Source organism: Schistocerca nitens, chromosome 6 (assembly GCF_023898315.1).
Source record: "Schistocerca nitens isolate TAMUIC-IGC-003100 chromosome 6, iqSchNite1.1, whole genome shotgun sequence".
In the NCBI taxonomy this organism is placed as follows: Eukaryota; Metazoa; Arthropoda; class Insecta; order Orthoptera; family Acrididae; genus Schistocerca; species Schistocerca nitens.
Window position 1 is genome coordinate 564,899,709 of NC_064619.1, and position 9,407 is coordinate 564,909,115.

At 44.3% G+C, this 9,407-nt stretch overlaps 1 pseudogene; it reads left to right on the forward strand.

Annotated features, from left to right (window-relative positions):
* Positions 1–5,632: 5,632 nt before the first annotated feature.
* LOC126191816 (5S ribosomal RNA) lies at positions 5,633–5,750 on the forward strand (annotated as a pseudogene).
* The last annotated feature ends 3,657 nt before the right edge of the window (positions 5,751–9,407 follow it).

Sequence of the window (9,407 nt, forward strand, 5' to 3'; positions counted from 1 at the left end):
CAACGCCAAAAATACACACCGGCACACCACCTTCGCTTCAATGGCACAAAAGTAGCCTTCATGAGGGTTCTCGGACAACTCTTCGAAGTCCTCAGGTCCCAGCCCTTTCACCAAATTATTTTAAGACGATGGCCTTGACGCCAGGCAACCTTCAGAGCAGAATGTGAACGCGTCGGTCGGCCATTTCCTGCTAAGGCGCTTAGTACTGCAGTAAAGTGCTGCTGGCTGCCGAAACTTTTAGACATTTGTTCCCCAACTGTGTTAGGACACATCTGCCATCCGGTGTAACCACACTCGCTTGGAAACAGCTATGTCAGGCGAGACAACCACCATTTAGCCGGATTAAGGCAAAACAGTTCCTTGATCTCCAGAACAGCTCCTGTCCCATGCAAACCGGAAAAAAGAGCTCTGACATTCACAACAGCGAGCAGCACTAGTCGATGGGTATGGTCTGGATATGATAACTTAGTTTGACTTGGACATGTCACACATCACGGGATACTGTCTACCAAAACGATTGTTTCTGAATCGCAGGCGCTTCTCAGAATCATTACGTTGTTAAATATTGCCAAAATGCTGAACGTAGATTTTCTTACTAGGGAAAATACAAAGTAATTACCCCAATTTCAACATTGGGGAAACTTTACCATCCACATCTAGGGTGAAGTTGAATTAGTATTTACTGATTCTGGAGCTGAACGTCTCGTTATTCCTCACTTATAAAATTTCCCTTGCCTAAGTCGAACGCACTTTGTTGAAGCAGGTAGTGAAGCTGTTACTTAGAATGATAGTTGTGAAGTAGGTATGTAGGAATGTAAAGAATAGGAGCAGAGGAGTCAAGCTTCAAACGAGTAGACTTTCAGAAAGCACACGTTAAAAAAAAAAATCAAAGTGCAGGGCAACTGAACCAAGTGGTTTAAATATTAAATTTGCTACGTATATGACCTAAATAGTACGTTATGACGACACACACAAGGAATGCGCACGCCTAGGCAGCCGTGGCTTGGTGTGTGACTACCGTCAAGTCAGTGTTCGCTTATCACCTCCCACTCTCCCGCCACACACGGCATTATGCGGACGATACAGCAGCCGTCTACTGCAACAGAAGCGCCCTTCAACGCCAAAGCTGTCGTGCGAGTTGCGTTTGGACGACACGGGACAGTGCCGTTTGGATACAAAAATTGTCGTAAGACTTCCCATGCGACGGCAGTGTGCACTAGGGATGGTGTTTATCACAGAAACAACTGGTTTCCTGTTATACTGATTTTTTCGTCTCCAGTTTAACGTGGCTGTTAAAGTCGATCAAAGTAATCAATTTTCGCCTTTAACGTAAACTTCGAACAAAGTTTGAAAAATTCTGATGATGGTAAATGAGTTGGAGGTCTCGATAGATATGGGGTTCAGGCTGTGGCAGAAATCGTTCCAAACGCTTTCTTCAAAGATGGCGAAGGTGAGAGGGACGGGTGTGGCAATGGAGAGAGCGAAACGTCACAAGTTGATGACTTTCCTACATCGTCCCATCTGTCTGGTATTAATTCTTCACCCTGAAGCAACCACAGACTTAAAGGTACAGTTATTATCCCTACTTTACAACACATCAATAAAATTATAGGTATGTCAATCAAATTTACCTTTCTTCCAAGAAAAGTTTTAGATATTTTATCCTTGTTCGAGTGTGATGGCGCAACTTTGTTCTGCCTCCTCCCGTTTTTAATCTTTCAAAGCAAGTGGAGCATTGTACTTCATTCCTACCACACCTCGTAAAATATTTCCAGACTGCAGCGTACCGTCGAATAGGCACGCCACACGGTACCAGGTACATTATTGTCTTTGCAGTGCTGTACCAATACTTACGTCATATGTTGGTTTCTCGTTTATAACTGCCAACGTTGTTATTAAAATATCACTGATCCCTTTTCCTATTTTCTACAGTATTCCAATGTTTCAAAGCAATGGATGTTTTACTATGAAACCAAGCATTGCGGCTACACCAAACTGATATGCCGTTATTAGTACCAAATGAAAAAAATCTCTTGTAACAGAGACGAAACAAATAACGAAAATACCGGTTATTCAGAACTAAAATGGATGTATCGGTTTTAACCAGCAGGTTTTTCCCATCCGTAGTGTACAAGGTTAACGATTAGACAGCTGCGAGGCACGTATATAATGGCCCTAAGTGTGCGATCGTCAATTCTACTGAGCCTAGCTGATTTTGTGGCTAATGGGCGTCGCACAATACATCATAGTTGAACAACAGGTGTCCACTGACTGCCGTCGGGACGACATTTTTGACTACATTGTACAGGTTGGGACAGCTAAGAAAGGCAACCGAAAATGTATCCAGAAAGTGGAAATACACTGTAAGGCAAAAATGAAGGATCGTAGCACCACTAAGGAATTATCCAATTGGGACGGAAATCGGAAGACATGATGTACGTGTACAGACCAACAAGTAATTGGACTTTGAAAAAACTGTGTGATTTATTCAAGAGAAAGAGCTTCACAAATTGAGCAAGTCCATAACGCATTGGTGCACCTGTGGCCCTTATGCAAGCAGTTATTCGGCTTGGCGTTGATAGACAGAGTTGTTGGATGTCTTCCTGACGGATATCGTGCCAAATCGTGTACACGCACGAAGACATGCAGTACATGCTCTGGCCGTATGCGGGCGGACTTGGTGAAAGGTAAGCTCAGGGTGGGTTTCCGTTAAGGGCATCAAAACGAGGCGTAGAAGATCGCCGACGAACCGCTTTGCTTTTAAGCGGGACGCGGGTGGCAACCAAAGGGATCCTGATATGAAAAGGAACGGTATCCTACACCATCACTGCTGGTTGCTGGGCCATAAGGCGGGCTACAGTCAGGTTGGTATCCCACCACTGTCTGGGGCGTCTCCAGACACGTCTTTGACCTGAAATCTCATTGACTGGAGTGGCTTCGTCTTCAGTGACGAGTCCCACTTCGAACTGATCCCAGATAACGAGCGAAAACGTTTCTGGAGATGCCCTGCACATTGGTGGGACACCAACCGGAATGTCACCCACCGCACAGTCCGACAACCAGGAGTGATGGTCTTTTCATATTATGACCCATTCCGCTGTCATCTGCAGCACCCATACAGCAGTGGTACGTCCACAATAAATTACGACGACCATTCCGAAAGAGAGCAGACGAGTGAACCAGTAAGGTTCATGTGTTTTTAAGAACTGCTAATAACATAGTGATGTACTGAAATCATTCACACACACGACAAAAGCTTAGTTACCTCAGTGCTCAGAATTTACAACTGCCACAGCGATCGAGAAACGTGTCACTGTGCACTCTCTGCCTCTACCTGGGCATAAGGCAGTAGCGACCAGTGAGACAATTCTATTTCAATCGGACATTGTTCGTAAACGTGGATAAATGTAAGGACGGGATAGAGTGACAAAGAGGGGCAATCGTGTTTCGGCGTGTCCACTGCCATACGGTATGTGAAGTGGCTGGATTTGTTGGTATTTGACAGCAGATTGTTCAACGTGCCCACAAACAGTGGTGTAACACACCTGACCAAGGAGCAAGATATCAGAATTGTAGCCGGAAAAAGATCCTTTTTTTTCTTTATGGTTAGTTCACTCCCCAGAATGGGGAGGGCTGGCAGCGGCACAATACGCAGCTCTTCAGCCAAGAGTGTTACAGAAAAACATATTCAAATGAGAAAAGAACACATAAAATAGAATAGTATAAATTGGTGAATAAACAAGAACAAAAATAGATGAGTGTAAATGGTAGATTTAAAAACAACATAGACCAGAGCCACACACACATGTGGAGAATGAACACTTTGAACTGACACCAAAAACAAAGAATACCCCACAGTGGGAACACAAATGAAGGATGCTGGTGACACTGTTGGTGGTGGTGGAACGTAGCACTGCATACGACATTGAAGAAACACTGACACCACAACAAAAACGTTAAAAATCACTGCACTGGAGGGGACCTACCACCGGGTGAAGGGCGGCGGGGGGGGGAGAAGGAAAGGGGGTAGAGACAGTAGGGGGAAAGCAGGATAGGCGTAGGAGGGGGGCAGTGGAGGGGAGAAAGAAAGGGGCTGGAAGCCTGGGGGGGGGGGGGGATGAAAAGGCGAGAGAAGGTGTTCGGCAGGGAAAAAGGAGGAACAAGGGAAGGAGGGAGGGAGGGAGAGAGGGGGGAAGAAGGAGGGATTAGATCTGGTAGGAGGGGTAGATGGAAGGCACGAGGACATCATCCAAAAGGGGGAGTTGGTGGAAGCCACCTCGGGCAAGGGTATGGAGCGTGTGGAGCTGGAGACCACGTGGGACACTGTGGTACAGGTGTGGCAGTGGGCTAGGGTGGGAGAGAACGAGGGAAACGAAAAGATGGGGGGGGATCTAGTTTGTGGGAGATGTATAGGATCTGTATTCGTTCAAGGAACAGCAGGAGATGGGGGAAGGGAACCAGATCATAAAGGATCCGTGTGGGGGACGGGAGACAGATGTGATAAACGAGGCAGAGTGCATGGCGCTCTAGGATTTGGAGGGATTTGTAGTAGGTGGGGGGGGGGGGGGTGGAGATCCAAGGAAGGTGGGCATAAAATAGGTTGGGCGGATGAGGAACTTATAGGTATGGACGATAGTGGAAGTGTCTAATCCCCATGTTCTGCCAGAGAGGAGTTTGAGGAGACTGAGACAGTTGCGTGCCTTGGCTTGGACTGTGAGGAGATGGGGAGTGGAAAAATATCCTGATAGGAGACGCATTTCTCCGCTTGTGAATCAAAAACGCTTCGAAACCCGAAAGCAACTGCTGCAGGTAGTGATTGAATGTTCATCACAAATGAACCGTCGTGAAGTATCGATCTTGTTTGATTGGGGTCGAGGGGTAGGTTTTTGGAATTTTTTCAGAGACAGAAGCTAATCAGCTGGTCTGTATAATCCATATCTGAGTGTTGTAGAGAGGGAGCAGAGCGAGTCGAGTTGGAAAGCGGTGCTGCGGACAGAGCGATGAGTCTGAGCGTCACGTGGCGGTCTGCAAGTAACTGTGGTCGCCAAGAGAGGACGCAGCGCGCAATGAGCCGAGCAGTACTGTACTGCTGGGCGATGACACATACAGCAAGGACAGCGGTGGACTCTGCAGTTGGTGGCGTGGCGGACAGCGCAGGGACGGAAGCTGTATCAGTTAGTAGCTGGTCGACTATCCTGTATCTCCGTGCGCGAATTAGCCAGACATCAGCGGGGACATAGGAACATTCAGCTCGTGTTCGACGACATGCCAAGACAGGCGGTACGTGAATCTGGGAAGTCGGCAGATTTAATTAAAACTGAAGCGACGTTTTTGCCATGTGAGTGTGCTCGCGAACGTAACTAACGTATATTACACCTTTATTCAATACAGATAAAATCTGACTGTCAAACAGGTCGGGCTCTTGCCCTGCTTAGCTGACAAATTGTGTTTGATACATTGTGTTCACTTTTGTTGTCTTGTTCACGAAAAATCTGAGAAAAAGAGTAACAGCTGAAGTTCTGAGAAACAGATTGGTCAATGGGATGGATAGTGCTTAAGAAGTAAATTGCAGTTAACTATCGGACTTAAGATAAATGTTGAATGTATATTTTATATGGTTTTTAAATAGATAGCCAACGGCCTTGCCGCAGTGGTAACACCGGTTCCCGTCAGATCACCGAAATTAATCGCTGTCGGGCTGGGCTAGCACTTGGATGGGTGACCATCCGGTCTGCCGAGCGCTATTGGCAAGCGGGGTGCATTCACCCCTTGTGAGGAAAACTGAGGAGCTACTTGACTGAGAAGTAGCAGCTCCGGTCTCGGAAACTTACATATGGCCAGGAGAGCGTTGTGCTGACCACATGCCCCTCAACATCCGCATCCAGTGGCGCCTTTGGGCTCAGGATGACACGGCGGCCGGTCCGTACCTTTGGGCCTCCATGGCCTGTTCGGGAGGAGAGTTTAAATAGATATATACGCTTGCTAGTTACAAGGAAAGCTTTATAAACTTTCTTCCTATTGTAAAACTAGGGTGTTTAGACTATAGTTGCTCAAAGCTCAGTGTGATTTCTACCACCCTGGTACAGTGGTCCCCATCCTGGTGGTAATTACCCCATAAGGGGTGAAATGAAATTTTATGAGGGGTAAACACATAACAATGCAATTACTTTTTGGTCCCGAAGCTAAATAATCTTTAGAGACCATACTGTTATCACTATTACGTAAGACTGTGGTTTTGATTACTTAAGTTACAGTGGGATAAGTTTCTACCTTGTCAAATGAATTCATTAGCAACATTTTTCTCACATAGTCCACCCAATAAATAACTTTGTTCTTTGTACTAAACATCACATTTACAGAAATAACTTAACCAAAAGCATTTTCAGAGTTGTTGGTATTTTCCTGAATAGACCAGGAATTACTTGTATTTCATTTATGCACTAGGCACTTCACTTCATTATGCACTTCGTGACAATAGAAGAACTAATTGACAGCATAAGAGTAACTGCCCTGAAGTGTCGAAGTCATGGGATAGTGATACGCACATGTAGAAATGACGGTAGCATTCCCTACACAATGTATATCAGGGCACTGCATTGGCGGAGCTGTCATTGGCACTCAAGCGACTCACCTGGAAGGGTTTGTGACGTGATTGTGACCACACGGTGGGACTTAACAGATTCTGAACGCGGAACCGTAGTTAGTCCTAGGCGCACGGGTCACTCCATTTCGGAAGTCGCAAAGGGTGTTTAATATTCAGAGATTCGCTGTGTCAAGACTGTGCTGAGAATATAAAATTTCAGGCATTACCTCTCACCACTGACGACGCAGTGGTCGACGGCCTTTGCTTAACGACCGAGAGCAACAGCGTGAATATAGAGTTGTCAGTGCTAACAGACAAGCAACAGTGCATGAAATAACCGCAAAACTCAAGGTGAGACGCACGAAGAACGTATCCATTAGGACAACGCGGCGAATTTGGCGTTAATGGGCTATGGCAGCAGACGACAGACGCAAGTGATTTTACCAACATCACGACATCGCCTGCAGTGCCTCTCCTCTGCTCGTGACCACAGCGGTTGGACCCTAACGACTGGGAAACCGTGGTCTGGTCTGACGAGCCCCGATCTCAGTTGGTAAGAACTGATGGTACATTTCGAGTGTGTCGCAGACCCCACGTAGCCATGGGTCGAAGTTGTCAAGAAAGCACTGTCCATGCTGGTGGTGGCTCCATAATGTGTTTTAATGGAGTGGACCCGGTCTTATGGTCCAACGGCACCTATCATGGAATGGAAATGGCTATGTTAGGCTATTAGGAGACCATCTGCAGCCATTCACGGAATTCATGCTCCCAAACAATGGAACTGTTACGTATAACAACGCGCGATGTCACCAGGCCACAATTGTTCTGGAAAATTCGAGTGAATGATTGGCCACCCAGATTATCCGACATGAATACCGTCGAACATTTATGGGACATAATCGAGAGGTCAGTTCGTGCACAAAATCCTGCACCACCAACACTTTCGCTATTATGGACTGTTATAGGGGCAATACGGCTCAATATTTCTGCGGAGGACTTTCAGATTGTTGGGTCCATACCACGTCGATTGGTGCACTAAGGCAAAAGATTTTTCAACACGATATTAGGAGGTGCCCCATGAGTTTTGTCACCACAGTGTACGTAATGGGCACTACACTGTAGCAGCGCCTACACATTATTATTATCTTTCTTTCTTTTCTCAGACGTTATGTCTGGTCAAAAATGGAAAGTGACGCGGACCTTGATCAAGCGTGTCTTCCTTTTAACTGTACGGTATATGTTATATTGCATTTAGCAACTTTCGGGTAATAGAACATGTATCAATAATTACGGATTTCTGTAGTTGTATATATAAGTTTGGATGTAGCCGTATTGCATTGATGTACTGGTGGATATTGTGTGGTATGACTCGTGTAGTTGATAGTATAATTGGTATAATGTCAACTTTATCCTGATGCCACATGTCCTTGACTTCCTCAGCCAGTTGGATGTATTTTTCAATTTTTTCTCCTGTTTTCTTTTGTATATTTGTTGTATTGGGTATGGATATTTCGATTAGTTGTGTTAATTTCTTCTTTTTATTGGTGAGTATGATGTCAGGTTTGTTATGTGGTGGTGTTTTATCTGTTATAATGTTTCTGTTCCAGTACAACTTGTATTCATCATTCTCCAGTACATTTTGTGGTGCATACTTGTATGTGGGAACGTGTTGTTTTATTAGTTTATGTTGTAAGGCAAGCTGTTGATGTATTATTTTTGCTACATTGTCATGTCTTCTGGGGTATTCTGTATTTGCTAGTATTGTACATCCGCTTGTGATGTGATCTACTGTTTCTATTTGTTGTTTGCAAAGTCTGCATTTAGCCGTTGTGGTATTGGGATCTTTAATAATATGGTTGCTGTAATATCTGGTGTTTATTGTTTGATCCTGTATTGCAATCATGAATCCTTCCGTCTCACTGTATATATTGCCTTTTCTTAGTCATGTGTTGGATGCGTCTTGATCGATGTGTGGCTGTGTTAGATGATACGGGTGCTTGCCATGTAGTGTTTTCTTTTTCCAATTTACTTTCTTCGTATCTGTTGATGTTATGTGATCTAAAGGGTTGTAGAGGTGGTTATGAAATTGTAGTGGTGTAGCCGATGTATTTATATGAGTGATTGCTTTGTGTATTTTGCTAGTTTCTGCTCGTTCTAGAAAGAATTTTCTTAAATTGTCTACCTGTCCATAATGTAGGTTTCTTATGTCGATAAATCCCCTTCCTCCTTCCTCTCTGCTTAATGTGAATCTTTCTGTTGCTGAATGTATGTGATGTATTCTATATTTGTGGCATTTTGATCGTGTAAGTGTATTGAGTGCTTCTAGGTCTGTGTTACTCCATTTCACTACTCCAAATGAGTGGGTCAATATTGGTATAGCATAAGTATTTATAGCTTTTGTCTTGTTTCTTGCTGTCAATTCCGTTTTCAGTATTTTTGTTAGTCTTTGTGTATATTTTTCGTTTAGTTCTTCTTTAATATTTGTATTATCTATTCCTATTTTTTGTCTGTATCCTAGATATTAATAGGCAACTGTTTTTTCCATCGCTTCTATGCAGTCGCTGTGGTTATCCAATATGAAATCTTCTTGTTTAGTGTGTTTTCCCTTGACTATGGTATTTTTCTTACATTTGTCTGTTCCAAAAGCCATATTTATATCATTGCTGAATACTTCTGTTATCTTTAGTAATTGGTTGAGTTGTTGCTGCCAGTAGTTTTAGATCATCCATGTATAGCAAATGGGTGATTTTGTGTGGGTATGTTCCAGTAATATTGTATCCATAATTTGTATTATTTAGCATGTTGGATAGTGGGTTCAGAGCAA